The following is a 12,664-nucleotide window of genomic DNA, read 5'->3' as shown; positions in this document are numbered from 1 at the left end:
TTCTATTCTATCCACATTCTAACCATTCACTACGTTACTACATTTTTCATGAATTCCTCATTTCTTTTATTAATGACAATTTTGTATTTCTGGCCTTTGCTTCAGACACCACCACAAGTGGAATCATGTCTCCATCTACCCAATCAAACCACTTCGCTGTATCCTCACATTGCAATGTTTCTTTAACCCTGACAGATGTGGAGTTTCTGCTGCTTCATTGCAGTTCTTGCTTCCCGTCAGTAGATGTCACCTCACTCCAATACAGTGAAGTTTACAAATCTGAGAGAGACACAACAGGAAATAATTGTTCACATTATAGTGAATGTGTGGGATTTAGAAATACTAGGAGTGGAGACGAGTTATTATTGCACTCTGCTATTACATCTTTTCTAATGGACTCCAGCATTTTCCCCACGACTGATGTCAGGCTAACCGGTATATAATTCGCTGTTTTCTTTCTGCCTCTTTTTTTAAATAGTGGAGTTACATTAACTACCATCCAATCCATTTGAACTGTTCCAGAGTCTACAGAATTTTGAAAAAAGACCAGAAATGCATCTGCTATTTCAAGGGCCACTTCCTTAAGTACTCTGGGATGCAGATTATCAGGCCTTGGGGATTTATCGGCCTTCAATCCCATCAATTTCCCAAACATTCCCTACTAATACTGATTTCATACAGTTCCTCCTTCTCACTAGACCCTATGTTCCCCAACATTTCTGGGAGATAATTTGTATCCTCCTTTGTGAAGACAGATCCAAAGTATGTATTTAATTGGTCTGCCATTTCTTTGTTCCCCATTATAAATTCCCCCGTTTCTGACTGTAAGGGGCCCACATTTGTCTTCACTAATCTTTTTCTCTACACATATCTATAGAAGCTTTTACAGTCAGTTTTTATGTTCTCTGCTAGCTTACTCTCATACTCTATTTCCCCCTTCTTAATCAATCCTTTTGTCCTCCTCTGCTAAATTCCAAACTGCTCACAATCTTCAGGTTTGCTGCTTGTTCTGGCCATTTTATATTTCTCCTCCTTGGATCTAATACTTTCCTTAATTTCTTTTGTAAGCCACAGTTGAGCCACCCTTCCTGTTTTACTTTTGCACAGACAGGAATGAACAATTGTTGTAATTCATCCATGCGCTCTTTAAATGCTAGCCATTGCCTATCCACTGTCAACCCTTTAAGTAACGTTCCCCAATCTATCATAGCCAACTCCCGCCTCATACCTTCATAGTTTTCTTTGTTTAGATTCAGGACCCGAGTCTCGGAATCAACTCTCTCACTCTCCATCTTAATGAAGAATTTTATCATATTATGGGCGCACTTCCCCAAGGGACCCCACACAACAAGATTGTTAACTAATCCTTTCTAATTACACAATACCCAGTCCAGGATGGCCTGTTCTCTAGAGGTGTTATACACCTCTATCAATTCTCCACTCAATCTCCTTTGATATAGGCAGAATAATCCTAGCTTTTCCAACCTAACCTTGTAACTAAAATCCCCCATCCCTGGATCCATTCTGGTAAATCGCCTCTGCGTCCTCTCAAGGACCCTCACATTCTTTCTAAAGTCTGCTGAGCAGAACTGGAAGCAACACTCCAATTGGGGCCTAACCAGAGTTTTATAATGGTTCAGCATAACTTCCCTGCTTTTGTACTCAATGCCTCTGTTTATAAAGCCCAAGATCCCATATGCTTTGCGAACCACTCTCGCAATATGACTTGCCTCCTTCAAAGATTGATGCACATGAACCCCAAGTCCCTCTATTCCAGAACACTCTTTAGAACTGTGCCATTAAGTATATATTGCCTCTCCCTATTCCTTATGCCAAAATACATCACCTCACACTTGTCACTATTAAATTCCATCTGCCACCTGTCTGCCCATTCTGCTAGCCTATCACTGTCCTGTTGCAGGCAGTTCATATCATCTTCACTGTTTGCCGCTCCTCCAGGTTTGGTGTCGTCGGCATATTTTGAGATTCTACTCTGTATTCCAAGATCCAAGTCACTTACCTTGAGCAAAAAAAACAGTGGTTCTAGCACTGACCCTTGGGGAACACCACTGTCGACTATCCTCCAGTCTGACAAAGAACCATTTAATAAGACTCGCTGTTTTCTGTCCTTAAACCAATTTTCTATCCAATTGGACACTGACCCTCCTATACCACGAACCTCAATTTTGTTAACCGCCCTTTTATGTGGTACCTTGTCAAACGCTTCCTTAAAATCCATATAAACAACATCCACTGCATTCCCTTCATCAAGCTGCTCTGTTAGTTCATCAAAAAATGCAGTTAGATTAGTCAAGCATGAACTCCCATTTATAAATCCATGCTCACTCTCCTTAATTAACTCGAACCTCTCCAAGTGACTGTTGATTTTTTACCCTGATTATTCTTTCTAAAATCTTACCCACCACTGCTGTTAATCTAACTAGCCTGTAGTTACCCGGACTGTCCTTACACCCTTTCTTGAATAAGGGTGTCGCATTTGCCACTGTTTAATCCTCTGGCACCTCCCCCGTATCCAGGGAAGATTGGAAGATTATAGCAAGCCCTTCCGTTATCTGCATCCGCATTTCCTTTCGCAACCTGGGATGTGAGCCATCCGGACCAGGTGATTTATCTTCCCTCAGCACAGCCAGCCTTTTTAGTACCTCCCTCTCCTAATTTGTACTCTCTCCATTGACTCTACTTTCTTCACTTCGACTGATATTTTGTCAAATTCCACTTCCTCAGTGATCACTGATGCAAAGTTCTCATTAAGTAGATTAACATTGCCCTGCACCTCTAAGCTTATATTATCCTTTTTGTCCCTAATAGGCCCGACTCAACCTCTTACTACCCACTTATCATTTACATGCTGCTCGAAGATTTTTGGGTTTCCTTTCATGTTGACTGCCAGTCTATTCTCATAGAAATAGAGAATAAGCAAATATAGAAGATGTAAGTATTTCCCATCCTTGATGAGGTGGAATTTTTTATGTTGTGGGTGGTAATGACTTGGCCCACGAGTGTGGTGGAAGCAGAGACAATCAATGATTTGAAAAGGAAATTGGATGGATACTTGAAGGAAAGAAACTTGCAGGAGGAAAGGGATCGAGCTGGTGAGTGGAACTGACTAGATTGCTCCGGGGAGAGCCAGCATGGACGTGATAGGCCAAATGACCACCTTCTATGTTGTAAATGACTCTGTGTTGTTTCTCAAATTCAATCCACTGGTGCTTGGGAAATAATCTCAAAGTAAATTGTGCAACTGGAAAATCAGAACCAAGGCAAGGGACGCATAAGGAAGCGAAATTGCTGAAACCCAGGATTGAACCAGGGACCTTTAGATCTTCAGTCTAACGCTCTCCCAACTGAACTATTTCAGCCCTACATTAACAGCGGCTTGGTGTCCTTGTTTTGGAAGAAAATACATACATTCAAGTTTTCCAAAAAATTAAAGAACACAACATGTGAGTAATATTCCCCATTGCTTTCTCAGTACTGATGGATTGTGAAGCGGGAGACAGCCAGAAGTGCCACTGAGCCGCACAGACCCCGAGCTGAGAATGAAATGAGATCAAATTCAATCGTTCATCGTGAGATGCTGCTGAGAGGTAAGAGTCCTGAATCAAAGCGAGACTTGCTCATTTCAAACACTCCCTGTACTCTCTGCTCATGAAGCCTTAAAAAAGGGAAAAACAGAATGGCACTCAAACTCACAACCCTGCCATTAAAAGTCTCATATTCGACTGACAGAACTGTCACTTCTACTCGGTCTCTTATTGGATGGATGCAACTCCAACGCAGGGATGGCATTCAAATCCTCCCATGGGTCCACATGTCAGACTGAGTTCCATGTTGTAGACTCAAGCAAACGAAATCTGCTCACTTCCAAAACTATCAGCGAATTGAAGCTGAGTACAATCAACATCATCAGAGGTCAGAACTACCTGGTGAAAGAAGACACCCTGAAGAAGGATCCACAATTATTCAAAGGCATCGACAAAGTGAAAAACAAGAAAATCGATGAGTCAATGCAAGCCAAACAACAGAAACACTGAAGAATTCCATTCCATTCCAGTCCTGTTGTTTTTGGAGTCAGGTCACAATTACAGCAACAACTTTATATTCCCACTTGGCTATCTGTACATTTAGTTAATTACAATTTTGTCGACAAGCTCTTTGAATCCAGTTGTCTGGTCCTCAAGCCAGCTCCGCATGGAAGTCAATTCCACTTTCTGCAAGGCTGAAACCAATAGATAACCTTAATCTAAAAATGCCAACAGACCAGGGCTCGTCCGGGACTTGAACCCGGAATCTCTCGCATGTTAATTAACCATACTCCCAAAGCGAGAATCATACCCCTAAACCAATGAGCCACTGACAAGTCAGTCTTTATTAGCTGCTGTGGAATTTCACTGGAACACCCCAGCCAATCATCCATTTTTTTTCAGATCAAAGCAACATCCTGCAAATGCTGAAATAAAAACAGAAAGTGCTGGAAATGTTCAGCAGCTCTGGCAGCATCTGTGCTGTGAGAAACACAGTTAACGTTTCAGGGCACTCACCTTTTGTTTCAGCCATCCTTTCAGACTGCTTCTGTCCATCCAATCTCACTTTCTATTCCATCCACATTCTAACCATTCACTACATTGCTACATTTTTCATGAATTCCTCATTTCTTTTATTAATGACAATTTTGTATTTCTGGCCTTTGCTTCAGACACCACCACAAGTGGAATCATGTCTCCATCTACCCAATCAAACCACTTCGCTGTATCCTCACATTGCAATGTTTCTTTAACCCTGGCAGACTGTGGAGTTTCTGCTGCTTGATTGCAGTTCTTGCTTCCCGCCAGTAGATGTCACCTCACTCCAATACAGTGAAGTTTACAAATCTGAGAGAGACACAACAGGAAATAATAGTTCACATTATAGTGAATGTGTGGGATTTAGAAATACTAGGAGTGGAGACGAGTTATTATTGCACTCTGCTATTACATCTTTTATAATGGACTCCAGCATTTTCCCCACGACTGATGTCAGGCTAACCGGTATATAATTCGCTGTTTTCTTTCTGCCTCTTTTTTTAAAAAGTGGAGTTACATTAACTACCGTCCAATCCATTGGAACTGTTCCAGAGTCGATAGAATTTTGAAAAAAGACCAGAAATGCATCTGCTATTTCAAGGGCCACTTCCTTAAGTACTCTGGGATGTAGATTATCAGGCCCTGGGGATTTATCGGCCTTCAATCCCATCAATTTCCCAAACATTCCCTGCTAATACTGATTTCATACAGTTCCTCCTTCTCACTAGACCCTATGTTCCCCAACATTTCTGGGAGATAATTTGTATCCTCCTTTGTGAAGACAGATCCAAAGTATGTATTTAATTGGTCTGCCATTTCTTTGTTCCCCATTATAAATTCCCCCGTTTCTGACTGTAAGGGGCCCACATTTGTCTTCACTAATCTTTTTCTCTACACATATCTATAGAAGCTTTTACAGTCAGTTTTTATGTTCTCTGCTAGCTTACTGTCATACTCTATTTCCCCCTTCTTAATCAATCCTTTTGTCCTCCTCTGCTAAATTCCAAACTGCTCACAATCTTCAGGTTTGCTGCTTGTTCTGGCCATTTTATATTTCTCCTCCTTGGATCTAATACTTCCCTTAATTTCTTTTGTAAGCCACAGTTGAGCCACCCTTCCTGTTTTACTTTTGCACAGACAGGAATGAACAATTGTTGTAATTCATCCATGCGCTCTTTAAATGCTAGCCATTGCCTATCCACTGTCAACCCTTTAAGTAACGTTCCCCAATCTATCATAGCCAACTCCCGCCTCATACCTTCATAGTTTTCTTTGTTTAGATTCAGGACCCGAGTCTCGGAATCAACTCTCTCACTCTCCATCTTAATGAAGAATTTTATCATATTATGGGCGCACTTCCCCAAGGTACCCCACACAACAAGATTGTTAACTAATCCTTTCTCATTACACAATACCCAGTCTAGGATGGCCTGTTCTCTAGAGGTGTTATACACCTCTATCAATTCTCCACTCAATCTCCTTTGAGAAAGGCAGAATAATCCTAGCTTTTCCAACCTAACCTTGTAACTAAAATCCCCCATCCCTGGATCCATTCTGGTAAATCGCCTCTGCGTCCTCTCAAGGACCCTCACATTCTTTCTAAAGTCTGCTGAGCAGAACTGGAAGCAGCTCTCCAATTGGGGCCTAACCAGAGTTTTATAATGGTTCAGCATAACTTCCCTGCTTTTGTACTCAATGCCTCTATTTATAAAGCCCAAGATCCCATATGCTTTGCGAACCACTCTCGCAATATGACTTGCCTCCTTCAAAGATTGATGCACATGAACCCCAAGTCCCTCTATTCCAGTACACTCTTTAGAACTGTGCCATTAAGTATATATTGCCTCTCCCTATTCCTTATGCCAAAATACATCACCTCACACTTGTCACTATTAAATTCCATCTGCCACCTGTCTGCCCATTCTGCTAGCCTATCACTGTCCTGTTGCAGGCAGTTCATATCATCTTCACTGTTTGCCGCTCCTCCAGGTTTGGTGTCATCGGCATATTTTGAGATTCTACTCTGTATTCCAAGATCCAAGTCAATTACCTTGAGCAAAAAAAGCAGTGGTTCTAGCACTGACCCTTGGGGAACACCACTGTCGACTATCCTCCAGTCTGACAAAGAACCATTTAATAAGACTCACTGTTTTCTGTCCTTAAACCAATTTTCTATCCAATTGGACACTGACCCTCCTATACCACGAACCTCAATTTTGTTAACCGCCCTTTTATGTGGTACCTTGTCAAACGCTTCCTTAAAATCCATATAAACAACATCCACTGCATTCCCTTCATCAACCTGCTCTGTTAGTTCATCAAAAAATGCAGTTAGATTAGTCAAGCATGAACTCCCATTTATAAATCCATGCTCACTCTCCTTAATTAACTCGAACCTCGCCAAGTGACTGTTGATTTTTTACCCTGATTATTCTTTCCAAAACCTTACCCACCGCTGCTGTTAATCTAACTAGCCTGTAGTTACCCGGACTGTCCTTACACCCTTTCTTGAATAAGGGTGTCGCATTTGCCACTGTTTAATCCTCTGACACCTCCCCCGTATCCAGGGAAGATTGGAAGATTATAGCAAGCCCTTCCGTTATCTGCATCCGCATTTCCTTTCGCAACCTGGGATGTGAGCCATCCGGACCAGGTGATTTATCTTCCCTAAGCACAGCCAGCCTTTTTAGTACCTCCCTCTCTCAATTTGTACCCTCTCCATTGACTCTACTCTCTTCACATCGACTGATATTTTGTCAAATTCCACTTCCTTAGTGATCACTGATACAAAGTACTCATTAAGTAGATTAACATTGCCCTGCACCTCTAAGCTTATATTATCCTTTTTGTCCCTCATAGGCCCGACTCAACCTCTTACTACCCACTTAACATTTACATGCTGCTCAAAGATTTTTGGGTTTCCTTTCATGTTGACTGTCAGTCTATTCTCATAGAAAGAGAGAATAAGCAAATATAGATGATATAAGTATTTCCCATCCTTGATGAGGTGGAATTTTTTATGCTGTGGGTAGTAATGTCTTGGCCCACGAGTGTGGTGGAAGCAGAGACAATCAATGATTTGAAAAGGAAATTAGATGGATACTTGAAGGAAAGAAACTTGCACGAGGAAAGGGACCGAGCTGGTGAGTGGAACTGACTAGATTGCTCCGGGGAGAGCCAGCATGGACGTGATAGGCCAAACGACCACCTTCTGTGCTGTAAATGACTCTGTGTTGTTTCTCAAATTCAATCCACTGGTGCTTGGTAAATAATTTCAAAGTAAATTGTGCAACTGGAAAATCAGAACCAAGGCAAGGGACGCATAAGGAAGCAAAATTGCTGAAACCCGGGATTGAACCAGGGACCTTTAGATCTTCAGTTTAACGCTCTCTCAACTGAGCTATTTCAGCCCTACATTAACAGTGGCTTGGTGTCCTTGTTTTGGAAGAAAATACATACATTCAAGTTTTCCAAAAAATTAAGGAACACAACATGTGAGTAATATTCCCCATTGCTTTCTCAGTACTGATGGATTGTGAAGCGGGAGACAGCCAGAAGTGCCACTGAGCCGCACAGACCCCGAGCTGAGAATGAAATGAGATCAAATTCAATCTTTCATAGTGAGATGCTGCTGAGAGGTAAGAGTCCTGAATCAAAGCGAGACTTGCTCATTTCAAACACTCCCTGTACTCTCTGCTCATGAAGCCTTACAAAAGGGAAAAACAGAATGGCACTCAAACTCACAACCCTGCCATTAAAAGTGTCATATTCGACTGACAGAACTGTCACTTCTACTCGGTCTCTTATTGGATGGATGCAACTCCAACGCAGGGATGGCATTCAAATCCTCCCATGGGTCCACAAGACTGAGTTCCATGTTGTAGACTCAAGCAAACGAAATCTGCTCACTTCCAAAACTATCAGCGAATTGAAGCTGATTACAATCAACATCATCAGAGGTCAGAACTACCTGGTGAAAGAAGACACCCTGAAGAAGGATCCACAATTATTCAAAGGCATCGACAAAGTGAAAAACAAGAAAATCGATGAGTCAATGCAAGCCAAACAACAGAAACACTGAAGAATTCCATTCCATTCCAGTCCTGTTGTTTTTGGAGTCAGGTCACAATTACAGCAACAACTTTATATTCCCACTTGGCTATCTGTACATTTAGTTAATTACAATTTTGTCGACAAGCTCTTTGAATCCAGTTGTCTGGTCCTCAAGCCAGCTCCGTATGGAAGTCAATTCCACCTTCTGCAAGGCTGAAACCAATAGATAACCTTAATCTAAAAATGCCAGCAGACCAGGGCTCGTCCGGGACCTCTCGCATGTTAATTAACCATACTCCCAAAGCGAGAATCATACCCCTAGACCAACGAGCCACTGACAGGTCAAGCTTTATTAGCTGCTGTGGAATTTCACTGGAACCCCCCAGCCAATCATCCATTTTTTTTCAGATCAAAGCAACATCCTGCAAATGCTGAAATAAAAACAGAAAGTGCTGGAAATGTTCAGCAGCTCTGGCAGCATCTGTGCTGTGAGAAACACAGTTAACGTTTCAGGGCACTCACCTTTTGTTTCAGCCATCCTTTCAGACTGCTTCTGTCCATCCAATCTCACTTTCTATTCTATCCACATTCTAACCATTCACTACGTTGCTACATTTTTCATGAATTCCTCATTTCTTTTATTCATGACAATTTTGTATTTCTGGCCTTTGCTTCAGACACCACCACAAGTGGAATCATGTCTCCATCTACCCAATCAAACCACTTCGCTGTATCCTCACATTGCAATGTTTCTTTAACCCTGACAGACTGTGGAGTTTCTGCTGCTTGATTGCAGTTCTTGCTTCCCGCCAGTAGATGTCACCTCACTCCAATACAGTGAAGTTTACAAATCTGAGAGAGACACAACAGGAAATAATTGTTCACATTATAGTGAATGTGTGGGATTTAGAAATACTAGGAGTGGAGACGAGTTATTATTGCACTCTGCTATTACATCTTTTATAATGGACTCCAGCATTTTCCCCACGACTGATGTCAGGCTAACCGATATATAATTCGCTGTTTTCTTTCTGCCTCTTTTTTAAAAAAGTGGAGTTACATTAACTACCGTCCAATCCATTGGAACTGTTCCAGAGTCGATAGAATTTTGAAAAAAGACCAGAAATGCATCTGCTATTTCAAGGGCCACTTCCTTAAGTACTCTGGGATGTAGATTATCAGGCCCTGGGGATTTATCGGCCTTCAATCCCATCAATTTCCCAAACATTCCCTGCTAATACTGATTTCATACAGTTCCTCCTTCTCACTAGACCCTATGTTCCCCAACATTTCTGGGAGATAATTTGTATCCTCCTTTGTGAAGACAGATCCAAAGTATGTATTTAATTGGTCTGCCATTTCTTTGTTCCCCATTATAAATTCCCCCGTTTCTGACTGTAAGGGGCCCACATTTGTCTTCACTAATCTTTTTCTCTACACATATCTATAGAAGCTTTTACAGTCAGTTTTTATGTTCTCTGCTAGCTTACTGTCATACTCTATTTCCCCCTTCTTAATCAATCCTTTTGTCCTCCTCTGCTAAATTCCAAACTGCTCACAATCTTCAGGTTTGCTGCTTGTTCTGGCCATTTTATATTTCTCCTCCTTGGATCTAATACTTTCCTTAATTTCTTTTGTAAGCCACAGTTGAGCCACCCTTCCTGTTTTACTTTTGCACAGACAGGAATGAACAATTGTTGTAATTCATCCATGCGCTCTTTAAATGCTAGCCATTGCCTATCCACTGTCAACCCTTTAAGTAACATTCCCCAATCTATCATAGCCAACTCCCGCCTCATACCTTCATAGTTTTCTTTGTTTAGATTCAGGACCCGAGTCTCGGAATCAACTCTCTCACTCTCCATCTTAATGAAGAATTTTATCATATTATGGGCGCACTTCCCCAAGGGACCCCACACAACAAGATTGTTAACTAATCCTTTCTCATTACACAATACCCAGTCCAGGATGGCCTGTTCTCTAGAGGTGTTATACACCTCTATCAATTCTCCACTCAATCTCCTTTGAGAAAGGCAGAATAATCCTAGCTTTTCCAACCTAACCTTGTAACTAAAATCCCCCATCCCTGGATCCATTCTGGTAAATCGCCTCTGCGTCCTCTCAAGGACCCTCACATTCTTTCTAAAGTCTGCTGAGCAGAACTGGAAGCAACACTCCAATTGGGGCCTAACCAGAGTTTTATAATGGTTCAGCATAACTTCCCTGCTTTTGTACTCAATGCCTCTGTTTATAAAGCCCAAGATCCCATATGCTTTGCGAACCACTCTCGCAATATGACTTGCCTCCTTCAAAGATTGATGCACATGAACCCCAAGTCCCTCTATTCCAGAACACTCTTTAGAACTGTGCCATTAAGTATATATTGCCTCTCCCTATTCCTTATGCCAAAATACATCACCTCACACTTGTCACTATTAAATTCCATCTGCCACCTGTCTGCCCATTCTGCTAGCCTATCACTGTCCTGTTGCAGGCAGTTCATATCATCTTCACTGTTTGCCGCTCCTCCAGGTTTGGTGTCATCGGCATATTTTGAGATTCTACTCTGTATTCCAAGATCCAAGTCACTTACCTTGAGCAAAAAAAACAGTGGTTCGAGCACTGACCCTTGGGGAACACCACTGTCGACTATCCTCCAGTCTGACAAAGAACCATTTAATAAGACTCGCTGTTTTCTGTCCTTAAACCAATTTTCTATCCAATTGGACACTGACCCTCCTATACCACGAACCTCAATTTTGTTAACCGCCCTTTTATGTGGTACCTTGTCAAACGCTTCCTTAAAATCCATATAAACAACATCCACTGCATTCCCTTCATCAAGCTGCTCTGTTAGTTCATCAAAAAATGCAGTTAGATTAGTCAAGCATGAACTCCCATTTATAAATCCATGCTCACTCTCCTTAATTAACTCGAACCTCTCCAAGTGACTGTTGATTTTTTACCCTGATTATTCTTTCCAAAACCTTACCCACCGCTGCTGTTAATCTAACTAGCCTGTAGTTACCCGGACTGTCCTTACACCCTTTCTTGAATAAGGGTGTCGCATTTGCCACTGTTTAATCCTCTGACACCTCCCCCGTATCCAGGGAAGATTGGAAGATTATAGCAAGCCCTTCCGTTATCTGCATCCGCATTTCCTTTCGCAACCTGGGATGTGAGCCATCCGGACCAGGTGATTTATCTTCCCTAAGCACAGCCAGCCTTTTTAGTACCTCCCTCTCTCAATTTGTACCTTCTCCATTGACTCTACTCTCTTCACATCGACTGATATTTTGTCAAATTCCACTTCCTTAGTGATCACTGATACAAAGTACTCATTAAGTAGATTAACATTGCCCTGCACCTCTAAGCTTATATTATCCTTTTTGTCCCTCATAGGCCCGACTCAACCTCTTACTACCCACTTATCATTTACATGCTGCTCGAAGATTTTTGGGTTTCCTTTCATGTTGACTGTCAGTCTATTCTCATAGAAAGAGAGAATAAGCAAATATAGATGATATAAGTATTTCCCATCCTTGATGAGGTGGAATTTTTTATGCTGTGGGTGGTAATGGCTTGGCCCACGAGTGTGGTGGAAGCAGAGACAATCAATGATTTGAAAAGGAAATTAGATGGATACTTGAAGGAAAGAAACTTGCAGGAGGAAAGGGACCGAGCTGGTGAGTGGAACTGACTGGATTGCTCCGGGGAGAGCCAGCATGGACGTGATAGGCCAAACGACCACCTTCTGTGCTGTAAATGACTCTGTGTTGTTTCTCAAATTCAATCCACTGGTGCTTGGTAAATAATTTCAAAGTAAATTGTGCAACCGGAAAATCAGAACCAAGGCAAGGGACGCATAAGGAAGCAAAATTGTTGAAACCCAGGATTGAACCAGGGACCTTTAGATCTTCAGTCTAAGGCTCTCCCAACTGAGCTATTTCAGCCCTACATTAACAGTGGCTTGGTGTCCTTGTTTTGGAAGAAAATACATACATTCAAGTTTTCCAAAAAATTAAAGA

At 41.8% G+C, this 12,664-nt stretch overlaps 2 non-coding genes across 2 annotated transcripts; both read right to left on the bottom strand.

Annotated features, from left to right (window-relative positions):
- Positions 1-3,307: 3,307 nt before the first annotated feature.
- Positions 3,308-3,380, bottom strand: trnaf-gaa (transfer RNA phenylalanine (anticodon GAA)). Its single transcript has one exon. It is a non-coding gene; the product is annotated as a tRNA-Phe (tRNA).
- Positions 3,381-7,920: 4,540 nt separating this feature from the next.
- Positions 7,921-7,993, bottom strand: trnaf-gaa (transfer RNA phenylalanine (anticodon GAA)). Its single transcript has one exon. It is a non-coding gene; the product is annotated as a tRNA-Phe (tRNA).
- Between the last annotated feature and the right edge of the window lie 4,671 nt (positions 7,994-12,664).

The sequence above is a fragment of the Heterodontus francisci genome, chromosome 35, assembly GCF_036365525.1.
Source record: "Heterodontus francisci isolate sHetFra1 chromosome 35, sHetFra1.hap1, whole genome shotgun sequence".
Taxonomy (NCBI): Eukaryota; Metazoa; Chordata; class Chondrichthyes; order Heterodontiformes; family Heterodontidae; genus Heterodontus; species Heterodontus francisci.
Note: the sequence above shows the minus strand (reverse complement) of the source record. Positions and strands in the feature narration are given on the sequence as shown.